General features: G+C 43.2%; 1 protein-coding gene across 6 annotated transcripts in view; it reads right to left on the bottom strand.

Annotated features, from left to right (window-relative positions):
* SYNE2 (spectrin repeat containing nuclear envelope protein 2) overlaps nt 1-18,668 on the bottom strand; it is a 300,187-nt gene extending 281,519 nt beyond the window's left edge. For 4 of the 6 annotated variants that reach the window (XM_075926393.1, XM_075926394.1, XM_075926392.1 and 1 more), the window contains exon 1: nt 18,290-18,667. The gene's annotated coding sequence lies outside the window, so the exon portion shown is untranslated. Of the gene's footprint in view, nt 1-1,609; nt 1,633-18,289 lie in introns of those variants that run through there. The other 2 variants (XM_075926397.1, XM_075926395.1) reach the window with 2 other exon arrangements.
* Nucleotides 18,669-22,191: the final 3,523 nt, after the last annotated feature.

The following is a 22,191-nucleotide window of genomic DNA, read 5'->3' as shown; positions in this document are numbered from 1 at the left end:
TGTCCTTGGCCTTCCTCTTGCTCCTAATATAGTTGTAGAACATCTTCTTGTTACCCTTTATGCCTTTAGCTACAGTTAGCTCATTTTGTGCCTTTGCCTTTCTAATCTTGCCCCTGCGTACCTGTGTTGTTTGATTATATTTATCCTTTGTGATTTGCCCTAGTTTCCACTTTTTGTAGAACCCCTTTTTTATTTTTAGATCATTCAAGATCTCCTAGTTAAGACAGGGTGGTTTCTTGCCATGCTTCTTATCTTTTCTAAGCCAAAGAATTGTTTGCTTTTGCACCCTTAACATCTCTTTGAAAAACTGGCAATTGTTTTCAATTGTTTTTCCTCATAATCTTACTTCCCATGGGACCTTGCCTACCAACTCCCTGAGTTTGCTAAAGTCTGCCAACTTAAAATCCATTGTCTTTATTTTACTGTTGTTCCTGATACCAGCAGACCCTCTAAACTGCATGGCAGCACAGCTTCACAGGTGATTAATCAGCCCCACTCAGCCAGAAGCTCAGGGCTCTGTGCAGGGAGCTGACTGACTGGGCGGGGCTGATTAATCCCTTGTGAAGCAACACTGTCTGCTACCATTCCTCAGACCCCTGAGCTCTACTATTTCATGATCACTTTCACTGAACCCGCCTTTCACTCTCAAATTCTCAACTAGTTACTCCCTCTGGCTACCTCTACACTAGAGTTTTCTCAGCAAAAAATATGCTAATGAAGGACTCATTTGCATGAGTCGCAATCTCATTTGCATATTTTCTGCTAATCCGTTTTTGCGCTGGGGTTTTGGCGCAAAAATAAGGAGTGTATACGTTTTCTTTTTGCACAAAAACCCCTTTTTCCGCAAGACTGGTATACCTAAGGATCTTGCAGAAAAAAGGGAGTTTTGCACAAAAAGAAAAGGTCCACACTGCTTGTTTTTGTGCCAAAACCACAGCGCAAAAACGGATCGGCAGAAAATATGCAAATGAGATTGCTACTCATGCAAATGAGTCCCTCATTAGCATATTTTTTGCTGAGAAAACGCTAGTGTAGACGTAGCCTCTTTGTTAAAATCAAATCTAGAACAGCCTCCCCCCCAGTAGCTTTCTTCACCTTCTGGAATAAAAAATTGTCTCCAATATATTCCAAGAACTTGTTGACTAATTTGTGTCCTCTTCTGTTATTTTCTCAATGGATGTCTGGGTAGTTGATGTCCTCCCATCACCACCAAGTCCTGGGCTTTGGATGATTTTGTTTGTTGTTGTTTAAAAAAAAAATCATTTACCTCTTCTTCCTGGTTAGGTGATCTGTAGTAAATCCCTACCATGACATCATCCTTGTTTTTACCCTTTTTATCCTTACTCAGACACCAGTCTATTTCCATCTCAATTTCAGTCCAAGCGTATAGATTTTTAATATATAAGGCCACATGTCCTCCCTTTTTTCCCTGCTTATCCTTCCTAAGCAAGCTATACCTTTCTATATCAATATTCCAGTCATGGTTATTATCCCACCAAGTCTATGATACCAACTATGTCACAGTTGTGTATGTTGCTCCTCTCACCCCCAATTTCTGACCTTTCTCCCAGATTTCCATGTTTATGACTTAACTGTGGGCTTTGCTCACCTGTCCCAGTCGAACTTAGTTTTAAGTCCTCCTCACTGGGATAACTAGTCTGTGCCCAAATATTCTCTTCTCAATCCTCAACAGGTGGACCGCACCCCATCTCTGCTTAGCAGTCCTCCTGGAACAGCTTCCTGTGGTCAAGAAAACCAAAGTCCTTCTGGAAATATCATATTTACAGCCAGGCATTCACCTCCAAGATGCATCTTTCTCTATTTAGACCCCTATCTTTGACCAGAAAAATAAAAAAGAATACTACCTGCACCCTAATCTCCCTCACCCATATGCCTAAATCCTGGTAGTCAGCTTTGATCTGCTCAAGGTCACACCTTGCAGTATCATTAGTGTCCACATGGACAAGTAGCATGGGGTCAAACGGTCAGATGATCCTCAACAATCCCTTCATAACATCACGGATATGAGCCCCTGGCAAGCACCATATCTCCCTGCATGTCATGTCAGGGTGACAAATGGGCACCTCCATCGCTCTCAGAAGAGAGTCTCCAACCACAACTTTCATACATTTCCTCCCAGGAGTGGTGGCTCCCAACCTCCCAGCCTTGGGAAGTACATGGCTTAGAATCATAGAATACTAGGACTGGAAGGGACCTCGAGAGGTCATCGAGTCCAGTACCCTGACCTCATGGCAGGACCAAATACTGTCTAAACCATCCCTGATAGACATTTATCTAACCTACTCTTAAATATCTCCAGAGATGGGGATTCCACAACCTCCCTGGGCAATTTATTCCACTGTTTGACCACCCTGACAGTTAAGAACTTTTTCCTAATGTCCAACCTAAACCTCCCTTGCTGCAGTTTAAGCCCACTGCTTCTTGTTCTATCCTCAGAGGCCAAGATGAACAAGTTTTCTCCCTCCTCCTTATGACACCCTTTTAGATACCTGAAAACTGCTATCATGTCCCTCAATCTTCTCTTTTCTAAACTAAACAAACCCAATTCTTTCAGCCTTTCCTCATAGGTCATAAGGCTTCTCCTTCTCAACCTTAGATTCCTCATCTCTCGTAGCCAGGGCGGCAGAACAGTTCTCTAGCATCACAGTGGGAAGGTTGAGAGCTGGGGTGGAGCATGACTTTAGCGCTCATTGTGAGGGGGGGAAGGGGTGCACTTCATGATGTGAGACATGCCTGTGTTTTTACAATTTAGCTAGGCACATTTTTTCCACCAAGTCCTTCAGCACTGTGAAACAAAGCACTTTTGTTTAGATAACTGATTACAACAAAGTAAAACAAAGTTTCTGCTTTCAAGGAACTTGTTGCTTGTTAATTTTATGAAACGTTATTTCACAGAACAGTTTCAAGCCTACAGAATAATTTCTGGAACAACGAAAGTGAAGCCAGCCACTATTTGTAACAAGACCAAGAAAATATCATATCATACTAGAGCTGTTTTGACAAGTTATTTTACAAAAAGAACACTATCTTAAAATAACAATACGGCTACAGAGACAAACATTCAAAAGACAGGAAATACCAAATTTTTATTTTCCCTGCCCCCTTTCTGCATATGCATTCTGATGGTCTTTAATTACATGATCACATGCTGTAAGACTTAACTCTGATATTGCCTAACTTTCAAGGGTTTGACTTCGCAACATTAATGTTCTTTTAATGTAGTTTTTTGCACAGCTCATCCTAGGTTTTGGAAAAAAAAAAAAAAAGCAAACTGAAAAAACCCCTGAATCTACCATGTGCCATCATTCTGTGCATCACAGAACATTTGGAACCTTTATATCCGCTGATAGATATCAGCCACTTGAGCTAATGGAGTAAGTGATAGCAATAGTGGATTGACATCCTGTGTCTACACATCAGCCATTAGGGAGGTACAGGACGCGCTAATTGGCAGGGGTTTTTGCTACCAGCAGAGAACTGCAGAGACTCAGGAATTCTGGATTCATTTGCAAGTGCTGGAGGGGAGTGATCTTTCATGGGCACAGACCTGCCTGTTCCTGTTCCCAGTTTTTACATGTCCCAGACTCTTTGCTTAGGCAGTTACAGCCTCAATCCCCTTGGGCTCCATATTCCATTTCCAGTCTGTTTGCTCAGCCAGTACCAGATTATTCATTCAAGTCCCAGTCTCCCCACCCCGCAGGCTCCATATCCCAGTCTCCCCCTAGGCTCCTTGTCCATCCAGTCCTAGACTCCCCCATCCCCAGCTCCCAGTCCTCCCTCCCTGCTCTTTATCCCAGCCTACTCTCTCTTCCTCTGCCTTCTCCTGTCCAGCTCTTGTCCCCACTGTATTTCAGTCTGTCTGCTTCCTCCTCTTCCTCCACATTTCCTATTCACCAGGAGAGGTTGCTTTGAGAGTACAAGAGAGATAAACTCCCTACTCTCATTTCTTGTACCTGTTCCCACTGCAGGTGGGTGCAGCAATAGCAGGGAAATTATCCTGCTCAGCCCACTGCAGAGTAACACTCTAAGACATCACTATGGAACAAGTGTGAATGGAGATTTTTCAAAGGCTGATAACTTGGCCAAATCTGGACATTTTTTTCATGGGGATACAAAAAGGCATGTGACTGGCACTAGCGAAATTTCAAATCCCTCCTCCAAAATGCAAAGATGCAAGAACTTAACTTTTCTTCTGAAATCAGAACTTTCTTAACATGGGAAAATATTTCCCCCCAATCTCATTCTGCAAGGTATCTGAACCATTCTTACTGAAATGTTCCAGAAAAAAACACTGAGATAATCACCTGGCACGGAAAAATTCTGCCCAACCATTTCAATTTGGCAAAGTTGTAAGCAACTGAAAACAGGGCAACCTTATGTACAGATACCAGCTCTGCCTATATTAGCATTATAGCAGGCCCTGGACACCCCAAATGGGATATGGGCTATACTGAACTAAGGAACATCCACATGAAGACTTATAGAGAGTTCTATACTGAAAGGAGTAAAATCTATATCAACAATTATTCTTCCTGTTCTGTAGGTGGAACACTGAAGCATGGAATGATTAAATGACTTGCTCAAGATCATGGAGGAAGTCTGGGATTGAACCCACATCTTCTAAATTTAAGGTCAATGCCTTAATATCAAGGCCATCCTTCCTCTTTGTTTTATTCCTAGCACTAGGTTAGGATTTCTTGTGATGTTGCCAAAACAGGATGTGTCTACAGATATTATGCGTCTCCCACACCATGGGAGATGGCAAGTGGCAACGTTACAAAGCACAAAGTTATTCATCAACAAGCTCAGTCAAGCTATATCAAAAGAATATTGTAGAAACAGAGCTACTGTTCCATTCGTCACTGATATTGATTGAATGAATATTTCTCAGACGCAGAAGGCTGGGTGAACCATGACTCATCATGGAAGAGCAGGCTGACTCCAGTGTGGCAATTTTCAAAAATTATAAGGTACATTTCTGCATGTTTTCCAATTCATTTGTTTTGGGGGAGTTGGGCAGAACAAGGCTCTGGGAGAGCAGCTGAGCACGACATGCAGTAATCTGCCATATGTTCATTGTCTCACAAAGCCTTAGTTATAGGAACAGGATATGCCTCCAAACTTTTTTGAAATCTTGCATTGATTTCCCATTGAATAGACAAGTGGCCATGACTAAGGATGTTAAAAATCGACTAACTGACTAATCGAATAGTTAATGCATTTTGCATCGACTATTCGATTAGTCAATAAGGCGATTCTGCCTTTGAAGTGTAGCAAACAGCCCTAGGGCTGTTACTACACTTCAAAAGCGAAAGCGCTGTGTGGAGCCCGGGTTCCATGTGGCACTGCTGTTTTGAAATGACATATGCCTCTGATCCCAGGCTCCACACAGGGCTGCCACTTTGAAACGCCACATGCAGCCTGGGGACACCCCAGCTGGTCCCAGGCTGCATGCAGCATTTCAAAGTGTCAGCACTGCATGGAGCCTGTAGTCTGGCCCCAGGCTTCAAGTACCACTGCTGCTTTGAAGTACCCCTTTTTCTCCCCCGCCACTTTGCTGCCTCCTTCTGATAGAGGCAGCAAAGGGGGTGGGGAAGCGACTAATCCTTCACATCCCTAGCTATGACTAGGGTTGCCAGATGGCTGAAACAAAAATATTGACCCCCCCCCCCGAAAAAAAACAGGAAAAAAAGGAGGGGGGGAGATACACAAAAAAAAGGGGGGGACTCCAAGGACTTATTAAGCCAAAAAAAATTAAAATAAAACAGCATTAAAATAGCATGTCCCCTTTAAGAGTGAGTGCAGGGATAAGAACAGTGAAGCAGTTGAGCAGTAAGACCCAGGTTGAGCATTACTTCCCCTAGGTCTTTTCGCCAGCAGCCATTTTGTGCCGGCAGCCTTGGGGAACCAGGTAAGCATGGGGGCTGGGATCCGGGGGGTGGGGCTGTTGGGGGCCAAGGGGCAGCTCGGGGGAGAGGGGGAGGCCAGGCACTGAGTGTTGTAGGGTTGCCAGGTGCCCGGCATTTTTGCCTCCTGGCCAGGGAAAAATTCAGATAACATCAGACATCTCCAGGTGTCCAGTATTCTCTGAATTTTTTTTACCAGACAGGAAGCGAAAGTACCGGACACCTGGCAACCCTAGCTATGACTGGTTTATTTCAAATTTGTGCAGCAAATGGTAAAAATGACCTAGAATACAAAACTTTAAAAAGCACCCACCCCAAAACCTACTAGTCTGCTGACTTTTTTGGCACTCCTAGCTGTGTCTCAAAGGGTTGATGAAAGTGAAAAACAATTTTTGGAAATAACTTGGGATTGACTCTTTCTAATTTTCATGCTTAGCTTTGTAGAGTGTCTTTCTTCCAGTTCTTTCTTTAATAGTTCATTTTTATTTAATTCATTCGTTTAACAAATGGACTTCAACTCAATGTTCATTTTGCCTCTTGGTGAATAACCACTGATCCTTGGGCAAAAAGAAATTTGAGAATCAAATCCTGACTCACATATTTTCCTTCTTTTTATTTTCTATTTACTTCTGTCAAGTTCTCTATCATTCTTCTGAATGAGGTGGGAGAATATATTTGTATTTGTCTGGAATTACAATTGAACAAGACCTATTTAATATACCGTGTTATCTCAGCAAAAGATCCTAAGGTATTAGCTATGTGGTTTGTGGTAAAGTGAAAGGAAAGACAATGAATCACTGGTTTAAAACAGGTAAATTTAAAATAGGTTTAAATTATAATAATTGAAATAAAACAGGTTTTAATTTAAAACAGGTTGAATAATTTAAAGCAAGTGTTTCAGAGGTGGAAACAAAGACTGACATTAGGCTGTCCTCTAGCAAGCATTACTTTGATAGACAGTGTCTGACTTACAAGGGCAATAGTGGATAGCAGCATTGTCTAGTGGTGGGGGTATTGGCATGGGAGTTGGGAGATACAAGTGCTATTTCTGGCAACCACTAATCTGTCGTGTGACCTTAAAAAAGCCACTTTGCCTGTGTTTACCTTCCCTGTCCTTTGCCTCTGTCATTTAGAACAGAAGACCTTCAAGGCAGGGATTGTCTCTCACTAAGGATCTAATCCAAAGCCTTATAAAGTCAGTGAAGAGACTCACACTGAATTCAACAGGCTTTGAATCAGGCACTACAGTGCCTAGCAAAGTGGTGCCTAAGGATGTTAAGAGATGGATAACTGGCTAATAATGTAGTCAATACAAATTGTCAGTAAGGAAAGGCACTCAGTCCCTGCTCTCGCTCAATCAAGGAGCTACCCCCGCTGTGACTCTGCAGTTTAAATGTAGTAAGAGGTGGGCACACAGGCAGCTTGGCTCCTACTACATTTAAACTGCAGAGCCGCAGCATGGGTAGGTGCCGGACCCAACGCAAGCCAGGACTGAGCAAGCCCGGCTCAGTCCTGGCTTGCACTGGGTCCAGGAATGCTGCAGCTTTGCATTTTAAATGTAGTAAGAGTCGGCCCGGTTCTTACTACATTTAAAAGGCAGAGCCACAGCAGGGGTAGCTCCTGGACCCAGTGTGAGCTGAGCTCGCTCAGTTCTGGCTCACACCATGTCCAGCAGCCCTGTCCATGGGGGGGTCGTAGCAGGTTGCTGCTGGAGAAGCCCGTGTTCGTGGCCAGCCTGGGCCACCATGGACAGGGGTTGCTCCATGGGATGTGGAGCAGCCTCCACTGACCCCCAACCATCCGCACTGCTTCCTCTTAAGCTGGATCCCCCTAGCACCAGCTCCTGCTTCCTCCCCCCTCTGATGCAGAGGCAGCAAGGGAGGAGCATGTGAACTGTCAAGTAGTTGACTACTCATATCCCTAGTGATGCCCTTTTCTCAGGGTATGTCTACACTGCAGAGTTTTTCCAGAAAAACGTCCATTTTTCTGGAAAAACTACACTTATATCCACACTGCAATTGCATTCTTTCAAAGTCAAAAGAACGCAGGGGTTTTCCAACAGCAGTAAACCTCTTTCTACGAGGAAGAAGCCTTTTTCCGAAAGAGCTCTTTTGGAGAAAGGCGTGTGGATGGGGAGGAGGATATTTTTTTAAATACGAGGCCTCCAGGAGAAAGCACAGGTGCCCTGGAAGCCACTCCATCCACAGTAATCACAACTTAACTGCGAGACAGTGTCCAATAAATGTGGACGCTATCTTTTGAAAAAGCAGATCGCTTTTTCGATGTGCTTTTGCTGTGTGGATGCTCTCTTTTGAAAGAAGTTTTTCCTGGAAGATCTCTTCCAGGAAAGCTTCTTCCAAAAGAAGCTTGCAGTCTACTTGTGCTACTGCACTCTTCTTGCGCAAAAGCCTATGCAAATGAAGCACAGATTAGCATATTGCTGCACTTTATTTGCATAACTAATTAGGGGCCATTTTTGCGTAAGAGGCTTTTGTGCAAAAAGGAGCTGTATATACAGCTCCTTTTTCTGCAAAAAAACCCTCTTGCACAAGAGCCCTTCTTCCTCAGGATTTCAGAGCATCTTCTTCTATCAATACTGCAATCACATTGGTATTTGCACATGGATGAGACAGATTAAAAAGCTTGCCAGTGCAAAAGTGTGTAAAGATGGATGATGGAGGGAGGGCTTTCTTCTCTCATCAGAGCAAATAAACCAAAAAGGCTAGGAATAAGTCAACATTCTTACTTCACCACATTCGTGATTGGAAATGGGTCCATAAGATCACCATCGAAACATTAACTCTTCCAGACATGTCTTCACAGACTAGCCAAATAATTTTAATAAATGTGTCTGGACATTCAATTGTAATGAACAGTTTCCAGAGGGAAGGGCAGTTGACCATATTGAAAGCTATAGTCAGATTGAGAAACATGAGGTTAAAAAGTTGGATGTTGTTTGTGACATTTTTCCTGTAAATCATGTTAACAGTGCTCCACTGAGCACGAAAGCTGCAATGTGACTCAGAGAGAACTTTGTCAATTATTTGGGCCAGAAGCCAGTTCAAGTGGATCTTACTCACCCATGTGACTATGTGACAGAGGCAGTGGCTTCTCAGACAATGGACAATCTTCAGAAGGCTCTTTTCTCATTACGAGCTCAATCCCACAATCTATCCTCCATCAAAATTCCCAAGACCAGGAATTCTCTAACAGGGGGTCATAAGGTTACATGGGGGGGGGGGGGGGGTCCATGAGCTATCAGCCTACACCCCAAGCCCACCTCCAGCATTTATAATAGCATTAAATATATAAACTAAAAACACTTTTTATAGGGGGGTTGGCTTTCAGAGGCTTCCTAAGTGAAAGGGGACAGCAGTGCAAAAGTTTGATAACTGCCCAAGAAAACGAGTGTCCTCCACACTCTTACACTCCACAAAAGCTGGCCACAACCACAGTCTTTATGTTGTACTTAGCACAACAACTACTCCTTGCTAGCACTCCAAGTCACAAACCATCCCAAAAGGGGAAGGGAGAAGATTCAGAGAAGGCATAGCTGTGGCCTGGCACCCCATCAATTATGGCCAGTGAAAGTGGCCTACCTGTAGAGGAGCACATGATGTACCTTAGTGTAACAGCAGCTGTGGTTCTCTTACATGCCACAAATTGTGCATGAATCTACAGTGACTCCTGTACAGGACGGAATTTAACTGCCATAGTTTGGTCCTTAACGTTTACAAGTCCTCAGTTCCTTTCCCCAATGTACACAGATCAAGACTGAAATACAGCCAAGAGAACATTGAGAGATGTACAAAACTTCATTTCCATTCACACAGTATTTTAAATTAGGAAAATCTCAACATCTATTGGCCCAGTAGCAATCTTTACGCATATAAGTAATCAACACTTCAATCACATTGGCATTTACAAATGGATGAGAGAGATTAAAAAGCATTAGTTCCACTGACTAATGAGACTAATTATCTAAGCAAACATGTTTGCGGGATTGGGCGCTATAATTACCACCTAAATTTCTAATGTTTCTAAAAGTTCATAGTTAAGATGACACTTTCTCCTCACATCAAAAATCCTCATAAATAGGAGCATCATTTACTATGGGGCATGTTTGGCAGTCACCTTCAACCCCCGGACCTTGGTCTACCCTCTCCACCTAGATTTTTCATAGTTGTTTCAGCATATGAACATTATATGCAATTATTTTATATCCAGAAAATTTTGCAGTGAGGGGTTGAGAGTGGAAAACATAATGAAGCATATATCATATCTTCCATTACGTCTTCCTCTCTCAACCGCCACCCCAGAATTTGCTGGATATAATTGCACATAAAGTTCATATTCTCAATAACTTAGCCTTACTTAGTATTTTTCTGAAATAACAACCCTGCCCTTAAGAAAGTTTATAAAGAAGACAAGCAAGGAAAGCACGTTGGCATCTGTCTTTCATGCATGGCTGAAACAAAAAATTATGCACTCAGTTGCAACCTGCTACAGGTTATCCAAAATTATTGGAAATGCATTCCCTCATCATAATCAGTGCACAGGCAGACATTCCACAGGCGAAAATAAAGCACTTCTGCATCTCTACTTTTTAAAAACAACAATGGTTGTACTTTGAAGAGAAAAATTAATTTAGCCTGCCCACAAGGCAAAGTCGCTGTCTTCTGCAGTAAGAAGAGGCATTGCTTGCTGTCTTTTTAAAAAAACAAAAACAATCTTTGAGTGCCCAGATCTAAAACAGCCACAATTGTGAAGAAAACTTCATTACAAACAGATACAATAAGACTCATGGAGCAAGGTCATGTCTCCCCACTTCAGAAATAAACCATGAGAAAAAATGTTTTTTATATCTCATCTTTCAAACCATGTTTTTCGAGTGTTTCTTTATTGGGTCTACACTAGCCCCCAATCTAACTACTTAGAACTAGGGATGTTAAAATTAGATTAATCAACTAATCAAATAGAATTTCCATTAACTATTCTATTAGTTGATAACAGTGCTTCTGCTTTGAAATGTAGCAAGAGCCACCCGGCTGTTCCTACATTTCAAAGGCAGAAGTGCTGCGCAGCGTTCTGCCTTTGAAAAGTACAAGAACCCCAGCACAGGCTCTTGTGCATTTCAAAGACTGAAATGCTGCGTGGAGCTCGGGACCAGCAAGGACTGCCCGGCGGGTGCTAGGATCCATGTGATGCTTTCTCTTTTAAATGTAGACAAACCCCAGCGGGGACTCTGGTGCATTTCAAAGGTACAACGCCACCGCTGCGTCCCTGCCCCCTCCCATGGAAATGGAATAGGGTGGGGGGACCAGTTTTTAAGCTGGCTCCCTCCACCACTCCCTCTTCCTTCCCTCCCTTGCTGCCTCTTTCTGATAGAGGCAACAAGAGGTGGGGAAGCAACTAGTCAACTAGTCATTTACATCCCAACTCAGAACTTATTTGTGCATGGAGGTTATTCAGGAACAGCTATTCCTGAATAATTCCAAGTATAGACACTCTTATTCCAGAATAAAGGTCCCTTGTTCCTGTTCATCTTAAGATACTTTGAAAATGAGCTAACTGCTGAGCTAAACTCTATTTATGGAATTCATTATCGGGAAAGGGGTTTTAGCATTCTTACAGTGAACTCACTGCAACATTTTGCATTTTTCTTTGAAACTAAGGCTTCTCAACACAAGAGAGAACTTGACCTAGAAATCACAAAGTCCATAAAGTCAAAAACTGTAGCATGTGAAATATCAATATTTTTTTTTTGTTGCTCTCACTTAAAACACAAAACTGAAACCAACTGTCAGGGAGAAAAAACATTTGAATCCCATTAGATCATTATCCAGCTATGCTAGCTGCTTCTGAATTGGTTCATTGTCTCTATGCTTAAAAACTTTGCTTCACAAATTAAAAAAAAATATCTAGCTCTCTAAGGGCCTGATCTAGTCCCCACTAAAGCCAAGTGAAAGATTTCCATTGACTTCAATGGAGTTTGGATAATAACCTCCTGAGGAAGGGGAAATCCGTTTTGTGTTTCACTTTCTTTATATTGCCATGTTCCGTTCTTAATCGGGCATGAAAGTCATAGCACTTTTAACTTGTTCCTAATGGTGACTTGTAAATGATTTTTTTTAAACCTGGGAATTTAAGTAAGATGCTCTGAGTCTCCTAAATCAGTGGCTCTCAACTTTCCCAGACTACTATTTCAGGATTCTGATTTGTCTTGCGCAACCCCAAGTTTTACCTCAGTTAAAAACTACTCACTTACAAAATCACACATAAAAATATAAAAAGCTTCAGAGGGTAGCTGAGTTAGTCTGTACAGGATAAACTTAAAACACAATAAATAGTCTGGTAGCACGTTAAAGACTAACAAAACATGCAGATAGTATCATGACACCATCTGCATGTTTTGTTAGTCTTTAAAGTGCTACCAGACTATTTATTATAAAAATATAAGTGTCACAGAACATGATTACTGAAAAATTGCTTACTTCCTCATTGTTACCATAGAATTATAAAATAAATCAATTGGAATATAAATATTGTACATACATTTCAGTGTAAGATATAGAGATGTGGAAACAAGCCATTGCATGACATTTGTAACCAAGACGGTGTCCTAGAATAGGATAGTTTTGCTAACTGCACTTGCATACCTAGAATTTGCAGGTGCCAATTGAATCATAGGAGCGCTTTCATTGGATGCAGAAGGAGCACACATTGTTGAGTGCAATCAGCACATACCTCACTTCATGTGCCTTTGCTTTACTTGTGAATCACTTTAGTAATACCTGTAGGAAAAAATACTACACAGATACAAACCAGCAAAATCTGGCAAGGCTGCACGTGAGCAGTAGTAAATAAAATGTTTTACAGGCCTCCGGTTGCCCACCATTATCATAAGACCTTCTTTGGGGCTCTGCATGGGTGCAGGGGTTTACTTATGCGGGATCAGTCCCTGCATTAATAGACTTGTGGCTGACTCTCTCAACATAATTATTTAGGGCAATGATTCTCAGTCACGAGAATCATGTAAATAGTTGCCTAACTTCACAAGTTACATCAAAACCATTAGCAAAGTCAGTAGAAACTCAAACTTCATACAATGACTTGTTTCAACATCTCTGTAACCTACACTGAAATGTAAGCACTATGCTGGGTAGTAACTGGAGGACTGAGTCTTCATAAATAATCTTTTCTCCTGCCTACTTAGATCTTGACATCATATTTTAGTAGCTCACACCTCATGTAACTGACATCTCAGCATGATTTATCAGATGTTATCAGACTGCTACAGATAGAGCCAACCTAGAGGGCTTGGGTAAATGATTTGATTTTAATAAATGCACTGTTTTCCTTAGGGCTTTAAAAATCTAATTTTACTACATATGTGCTAGTTTAAAAACTAACAGTGCTCGTGTACAAATAACAAAAACAGAGGTCTCTGTTCCCCAGAGGCCAGCTCCAGTCCCTTGCAAGGTTCACTGTTAGGTCTCAATCAAACACCCTCTATGATAGCCATGTATCACATAAAGAGCGAGAACTTGCTACAGTAATGAGACAAAATCTTGAATATTGAAATCCAGCTGATTTCAACTCCTCCAATATCAATTGCCAGTGGAAACCAGACCTCTCACATGTCCTCCTTTCAAGGTATATCACTGATGTTAGTCTCAAAGTTATTCCCATTCCACAAAAATTTGCTGTCTCCACTTTTATTGTTAAAAATTATTTACATCAGAAATAAAGACCTAAGTTACAGAATGAGTCATCGGACTATATATTTTAGAAATGTCTGTCTACCTGTCCATCTGTGAGTCTGTTTGTTCCAGAATGCCTTCTAAACTTTAAGAGCTAGGATCATCAAATTTGGTATGCAGCTTCCTCTTATTGTAACTTAAAGTAAGGTATGGTTTTGATTGTGCCGGGACAATGGGATGTGCCTGGAATTCAAATGTTTCTCATAAAATGGAAAGGGAGGGGTCTGATAGGAGGGAGTTATACTGCAGAATGAAAATGGGGATGGGGGGCAGAAAAGAGACAAAGATGGGGACTGGGACAGCTATAACCCCACTGATCCAGCAAGAGATGGGGGGGAGGGGAAAAGGGACAGCTATCTACTATATATTTCAGGGAGTTTGTCTGTCTGTCCATACCCCCGCCAAAGGGCATGCATCCCTCACCCAGCTGTACTTGCTACACCTGCGGCAGCTATGTACAGGTGCTTCTCACCTGGCCCCAAGCTGCAGCGGTGAGTGAGGGCTGAACCCCACATCTGTAGCCCCATTCCTGGGCAATGATTTAAATTAAGAAAAACAAAACTTATATCTGAGTCAATGTCAGATAAATCTTCTAGTTTACACTAAATTAATTATTTCCACAGCATTTTAAGATTCCTGCATAGTCAAATTCCGTATGCCCATGACCAAAATCTTTGTCACACTGGGTCTGATATTAAAGCATTGGCACGCTGAGAGGTATGATGCAAACATCTCCCTCTGTAAAGACTTGGCTCAACCTGGAGCTCTCCTTGCTCAGTGTCAGAGGCCGGCTGCTGGCCCTTTATGATGGCCAGCCTCAGCCTTGCCTATTGCCTACCATCTAGCCCCCAGCAGATAGTAACTAGTGAGCCCAGTTGCAAGGAATCAGTAAATACTACTGAAACAGAGCTGGGAAGTCATTGTAGGGGGAGAGATGCAGAGGCGGGACCTAAGTCTTGCTGAAGGAATGAGTTAGGCTTCTGCTTTGCTCCACACAAAACAGGGTTGGAGGTGGAACCCACCTTATACTTTTAGTCCAATGGTTAGAACTCAACTAGAATGTGAGAGATTCAAGTTCAATTCCCTTCTCTCTCCCAGAGTGGGAGACTGGATTTAAACAGAAGTTTCCCACCTTTTGAGAGAGTGCTCTAAACACTCGGCTGTGGGATATACTGATGTGGGGAACCTCACTCATCTGTTGAATAAATAATAAGAGAATTGTCTGAAGGAGGAGGCCTGGACCCACCGACTAGGTTTGCCACCTACTAGGCTGGTGTTTTAACCACTGGTCTCAATGCATGTCAGAGTGAGGTCAGGAGGGGCTCTGTCCAGCAGGGACCTGGTACTCACAGGGTGTACTCTTGTACTTTCTGAAGGCCTGCTGCAGCAGCAGTTGGATGGTCTTGGCTGCCAGGACTCAGGTCCCTACCCATCTCGTTCCACCACTGCACAGAGGAAGTGGACAGGCCGCACTGCATTCTGGCAGGAATTGTAGAAAGGGGAAAAACAGTCCAGGAAAACACAAAATTTGAGTGGAAACTAGTAAAGCTCAATGTTGGCTTTTTCAAAACGTAGACATTTTTTGAGACAGTGGATAAATACCAAAAGTGAAAGGCCTTATCTACAGACAATGACAGAAGAGGTAGATACTGATGAGTTTGCTAACCAGATGTATGAGGCTCTGTATATCCCCCATTTCCAGTTCCTGGGTCTACCCAAAATCAGTAGGGTTTTGCTCACTGATGTCTAGAACATTCCCTAAATATTTACAGTTGATCAGTTGGAGCGTTTCAAAACTTTTCACATTACAGACAGAGAAATGCCACAGAGCTGAATGTAAGGCCTCATAAGCTTAACCAACAATCATAATATCCAGCTGAGGGAAGCAAAGTCTTTCACTCAACTCAGTGGCAGTCCCTCTTTGGCTTATAAGGAGTCTGGTGTTGATGAAAGGAAGGGCCACAAAGAACCAATGGCATGGGGGGGATGAGGGCAATAGAGTAGGCTTGCCAGATGGTCTAACCAAAAAAAACGAACCTCCCTCTCCCCCCAAAACAAGAACACCGGGGAAAAAATTCTGTTGAGAAAAGAAAAGGGGGAGACCAAAGCTGTCTAAGCCCAGTGCCTAAAAAGGACCCGAGAGTTATTAAGCAAAAAACATTTTTAAAATTAAAAAAAAAAAAAAACCACCCAGCATGGCCTCTTTAAGAAATGCCTTTGAGACTTTTTGACCCTAACAGGCTGCCAGCAGCCATCATCCATCCTGTCTTCCTGCTCCAGGACAGACAGCTCCTCTGCGTAACCAGGTAAGCACCTGGTATTTTCACCTCCTGTCCAGGAAAAAAAATCAGAAAATACTGGACATTTTAGTTGTCCAATATTTTCTGAATTTTTTTTACCAGACAGGCAGTGAAAATACCAGATTATCCAGGTCAATACCAGATACATGGCAACCTTACAAGAGAGTAGAAGGAGGAGGACAAGTGGGATATACAGAGCCTCTGCCATATGGACAGAGGGAGGAAGGGGAGCACACACAGCCCTGGCTGTGGTGCGGAATGGATGGAGAAAATGGGGGAAAATAATGTGAAGGGAGGGAGACACGCCGAGCCCCTGGCATAGAGGAAACACATATGAAGGGGCACACAGAGACCTTAGCAGTCAGTGGAGGAGGAATGGGGAACACAGAGCATTTGGCATAGAGGAAAGAGGGGAATATAGGCTACATAAATCCCTGGCATGTGTGGGGAGGGGGCAATAGAGGACTCTAGTACATTGAGGGAGGAATAGGGGGGCAAGAGTCCCTGGCACGAGGGAGGGTTTGGGAAGATTAGAGAGTCCCTGAAATAAAGCAGGATGGAAGGGTGCAATGTGGGGAGCTTGTGGAGTGGAATGGAGGGGATGCAAGGAATTCCTGATGTGTGCAATGAGCTACAGAGTGAGCAACCCTCTGCTATATAGCATTTTGTCCATCACAATATGACTGTATGTGGGCACTGGTAATAAAGTTAATAATACAAATAACTCCTGTAGTCCTATTCAGAAAAGACTCCCATGCGCTTCATGGAATTTTGCCCGAATAAGGATTCAAGTACATAGTACGTAACTGATCACAGGTGCTGGAACTAGGGGTGTGGGGCTACTGCAGCACCCCCTGACTTGAAGTGATGTCCAGTATATACAGCACAGGTGGGGAACCTAAGGCCTGGGGGCCGGCTGCAGCTCCCAGCTTGCTTGGATCTAGCCCTGAGGCTCAGGGCTTCCTCCCAGCACTGGAGAGCCCACACTGGTGCTCCAACCTCCCACCATCCCCCCTTGGGACTGGAGCACACAAAAATCCACTAGCCTGGGCTCCCCAAGGCTCTAGTGTGCGAGGGAAATGTCTTTCTTCTTTGTTGCGAGCCACGTCAGTGACGGTTCTGTTTGGGGTTTTTTTGGGGTTTTTTTTTTTTTGCTTCTCACTTGTATGTGCCCCCCCCAACTGATTTTTCTGTGAGTCAGTGGCCCCAACCCAAAAAGGGTTTGCCACCCCAAAATACGGGATTTAGTTTGGTTCAATGGCTCTCAGCACCCTCAACTACAAAAATTGTTCCAGCACTCCAGTAACCAACTACACTATTGAGTAATAATCTTAAAAGATAACACCTGTTACATAAGCAAGAGAGTGTCAAGTGTCAGGAAAAAATACCATCCTTTCAGCATTCTCTTCCACCTATACATTTATGTCTTCCAGCATCAAGGTGTCTCCAAAACCACATCACTCAGGCAAATGCTCAATAAAATTAATAATTTCAATGGTGGCAAATACTGATTTCAAAAGAGTGTTTGTTTGGCACAATGACAGATAAGGTGATTTCATAAAAAAGTAAAATCTCTGTTTCTTAAACTCTCTCTTTAGAGGGTTTGTGTCTAAAGTCTGACTGTTGCTTTCCTACTTCTCCCAGTCCCCATAATTTATCTTGAAAAGGTTGTGTAAATGGCTAGGGCTGTGCTCGCTCGGTAGGGTTCTTTCTCTGCCAGGAAAATATTTTTTTCTAAAAAGGGTACACTGAAACCACTGGCGATCTCTGTATGAATTACTAACTCCTGCATGGTCCTGCTTGATTAAATAAGGCGCCTAGTTTGCCCTGAAAAGCCTCCGGTTACAAGTCGCAGGGGCCAGGGAAGGTGAAGCTGACACCTAAGGAACAAAGGCAAGCTTCAGCCAACAAAGGCTGCCAGGTACGGTCCCCGAGCCCAGACAATGACCGCGCAGGGGGGCTAAGCGCGGCCAGTCCAGCGCGGGGCGCAGGGTCAGGGGCTGGCAGGCGGCCCTGGGGCGGGGGAAGAAGGGGTCGGGGCGGTGTTGTCGGCAAGAGCAGGCGCCAGGAGGGCTTGTTACTTTCCAAGCGTCTTGTCCCCCACACAAAGAGCGGCTCGGCTCCCTTCCCGCCCAGCTGACATCCACGCGAGCGCGGAGCCTGCCTCCCCGAGCAAGGGGGCCACACAGCGGCCAGCCCAGCCCGCAGGGCCGCCAACTTTGCTGCGCGCTCCGCAGGCCGAGCCCCCCTGCGCCAGCCGGCCGCGCTGCCCGCTCCGCGGCGCCAGGGAAATACTCACGGTCCGGGGGCTGCAGCAGGGGGCACCCGGCGGCGCTGCCTCGGGAGGGGGACTGGGCGCGGCGGCGCTGCCCCCTTGCTCCGCTCCTCGCTTGCAAACCACGCCCCGAGCTGGGACAAGCCCGAACCCTCCCGCCGCTGCTGCTCGCCGCCCCGAGCGCAGGAAGTCGGAGCGCCCTTGGCCCGCAGCCCCTGAGCGCAAACAAACAGCACGTGGCTGGCCCCGGAGCCCTGCTCCAGCTCCTCGCTCCCCACGCCCGGCACCTGCCGGCCGGCTCCTAGCCAAGGGAGGAGAAAAACAGGGGCTCTGGGGGAATGCAGCCCCTGCGACGCTTGGGTCTGTTTAGGGCGGCTGGTAGCTGGAGCCGGCGAGGGTAGCCCGGACTCCTGGGTTCTGTCCTCTCCCTGCCACGGAGGAACTCGTTGACATGAGGCAAATTGCTCCCTCTACTAGCTGGAGCTTTCGCAATATCCATTCAGCCCCCTCATCAGCCTCACTCACCCTGGGGCCTGTCATCTTATGGAGAAACTTAAATAACAACACAGAGTCTCGTAGCACCTTAAAGAGTAACAAAATATGACCTGTCATCTGAAGAAGTGGGCTGTGCCTAAGAAAGCTCATGATCCCATCTACACATGTTTTGTTAGTCTTTAAAGTGCTGCCAGCCTATTTGTTGTTTTTCCTGTTACAGATTAACTTGGCTACTCTGAATCGTATGGAGCGTGAGAGCAGGGAACTGGGGGCCAGGACATGAGTTCTGGTCCCCTCTGCCATACTCTGTCACTGTGATAGCAGGAAAGGAACAATCTCTGCAATTCATTTTACCCATCTCTAAAAATGGGAGAGTTGACGTCTGCCCACTGAACTTATTGTTAAACTTCTGATCCTTGAAGGAAAGGAGCTATGGAAGTGCTAAATATTTTAAACATCACAGGGTCTACCAACGATGTACCATTTTCCCACTCTAGCCCTGCAAAAAAACTCTTCTCAATCTGTTGAGTTGCTAGCACTAGCATTATGGCCATCAAATTACTCAATACAGCACATAACAACACTTCACAGTAGTTGTTAATCTGATTTAATTTCCTTGGGCATAGCATGGCATGAACAACAAATAAAATATCTAAACAATATTAACTACCTTTGGGCATAAGGTAGCCATTGTAAAATACTGTTAGACAACTTATTTTTGGACCAAAAGATTTTGTTATGAATCTGATACATAAACTCATATATATTGATTACAGACATTTTATTATATAATGAGAGATTTTAATGATCCAATAGTACAAGGTGCATGTCTAAAAAATACATAAAATAGTAGTAATTTTAGATTATATTGCAAGATTATACATATTACAAATTAGTAAAAGGATATAATCAGAATGGGACTTGGTTTTAAAAGTGGTGATCACTTGGCTTTATGGATTTAAAAAAAAAATCCCAAAAGCCAATTCCTATAGATGCTCATACAGTAGATTGCTCCTTCACCTATTCTGCTAAGTGAGGAGGGTATTCGGTGTTAAGGATCAACCCAATCCTGGTTCCTTTAAAGAAACTGGTAAAACAAAGCAATCTCTGATTGGCTTAAAGAAACAAAATGGCATATCTGAAGCCATTTCCCAAGGCCAAATCTAACAGCTTTCATATCTTACTCAGAGTAACCTTCATCAGGCTTCAGTATCTTTTATCTGCTAGATTTGGCCCTTGATTTTCTTTCTTGTATTTAAGACTGAAGTGAATTCCAAACTTTTTGAGTGGCCCTTTAACTAAAGAATGTTACAGCTTGTGGGAGTGCCGAGGACAGCCAGTTGTAACTTGTCAGCCGTGCCTTGGTAAACACCTTAGTAAAACTGTGCTCTTGTAAAATTAGCTCTATGGATAACTGTTCGTTATTTGTATAGTGGCACTCAGCTTGATACTTTACAGACAGGAATGGAGACCGGGTCCCCGTCCCAAAGAGCTTTACAATCTATATTGACCACTCCCTACATCCAGATCTTTTAAATAGAATGATTTGCACACAGTTTGCCCAACCAATCCTTTGTTAAAAGCTAGGTCAAACCTTATGAGTCGAATTATAAGTATGAACTCATCCTTCAGTTAACATAATTGTAAGCCTAACCCCTTCCCCCCCTCCCCCCAATCTAAGACAAACAGCATGTATGAATCTGCCTGGGAGATTTTGTCTGGGTATATTTTGGTAGGGGGCGGGGGGAGAATGACGAAAAAGAAATCACACAGAAACTAAGAACAGAAAGGGAAAAGTAAGAAAACCAAGCAGGAGCCTGCATACAGTGGAAATTAGCAGCCTAATACATTGGGGAACTGTACCTGCATGACCCTGGAAAAAGCCAGAGAGAGAGCGTGCGCTTTTGGGGTTTTTTTATTGGTTAAAGAGCCTTGGGGCTATAAGCTAAGGAACTGTTTCACCTTTTGTTCTTGGTTCCTTCTGCATGCAAAGAGATACAAACGGTATATGTTCCTTGCAAATAAACAAAATCACATCAAGAAAACAATATCTACTTCGAGCTGAAACAACTACAGGCCTGAACTTTGAGTTCACTTGGGTTGAAAAGGGACAACACCTTAAAGCAATCTGGGGAGGAGTGGTGTAACTCACACAGACACACACAAACAGTGGTATTGGAACAAATCTTGGAGTGGGGGTGCTGAGCAGCACACCCTTTAGGTCTTTTTGTGCCCCTCACCTTGTTAGATGTGAGTTGAAGTGCAGTCATTTTCTTCTGTAAAGTACAATTAGTTCCAGCTACTTGTGATAGCTTCAAGTTTGGAACTTTATTCACAAAGTGATTCAAGCTTAGGGAAAAGAGACTTACACATTACTACAAAATCTGGTCAACTTGTTCCTTATCTATAAAGAAAAGTTTGGTACCAGTGAACTATAAAACTGAGGTGTGAATTGATCTAGGAATAAAAATTTGCATGAATAAACATTCAGTATTTATAGTACAATAATTATTTTCACACTGTGTATTTTATGTGTTTGGAGTTTTCAAAGCAGGGCAAAGGAATTAGATACCCAATTCCCATGGAACTTCAGTGGGATTTGGACAAGTGACCCCCTTTGGCTTCTTTGAAAATCCCACCCCAAAGCTTCATATTACACAGGTAATACTTCTCTTATACTTGGATTGCAATCTTCTTTGGACAGGGCCTCTCTTTTTGTTCTATGTTTGTAGAGTTCCTAGCACAATGGAGTTCTCGTATATGATTGGAGTCTCTAAGTGTCAACACAATATACATAAATACAGCTAATACTACTTAATTAGTATAAGCATTATTAATTATTAACACTGAGCCTCAGAGAACAATCAGTGGGAAAATAGCTGAACTAAGCATATGCTTCAATTACAAATGGAGGATTATGAGGATTTATATAACATTTTGAAAAGAAGCTATATAAAATGTGCTTCTCTGGAGTCAGGTATAATCAACATTTGTCTAGAATTCTAATTTTCCAATTAATCATACTGGGCCCCATCCCTGAATTTTCATGTAGCAATTGCTTTAATGTAGCAATTTCAGGATTCGTTTACCCTATGATATAGTAATCATAGTAATTTTATAAATGAAGTAAAGTTGGGAATGTGATGTGATTTGTTTAGGAAAATTATGTGATATCTTATTGTCAAAATGAGATGTATTAAATCATAGATTATCAGTAATATGAAAAACAATTACTATGGGGGACATTCAGATATGCTTTGCCTCAGGCTACTCAACTTTGGAAGCCCTCGGGGCCACAATGATACTCACAGCACATGTCGAGGGCCGCAACTTAAGTGTGGTTTCAAATGTATGCAAATACCTTTTCACACTGATGGGCATGAATACAAAGTTTAAGGCAAGACTACACAACACGCAGGGCCCATTTAAGT

This window comes from Pelodiscus sinensis, chromosome 4 (assembly GCF_049634645.1).
Source record: "Pelodiscus sinensis isolate JC-2024 chromosome 4, ASM4963464v1, whole genome shotgun sequence".
Taxonomy (NCBI): Eukaryota; Metazoa; Chordata; order Testudines; family Trionychidae; genus Pelodiscus; species Pelodiscus sinensis.
The sequence above is the reverse complement of the archived record's forward strand: the minus strand, read 5'-3'. Positions and strand labels throughout refer to the sequence as shown.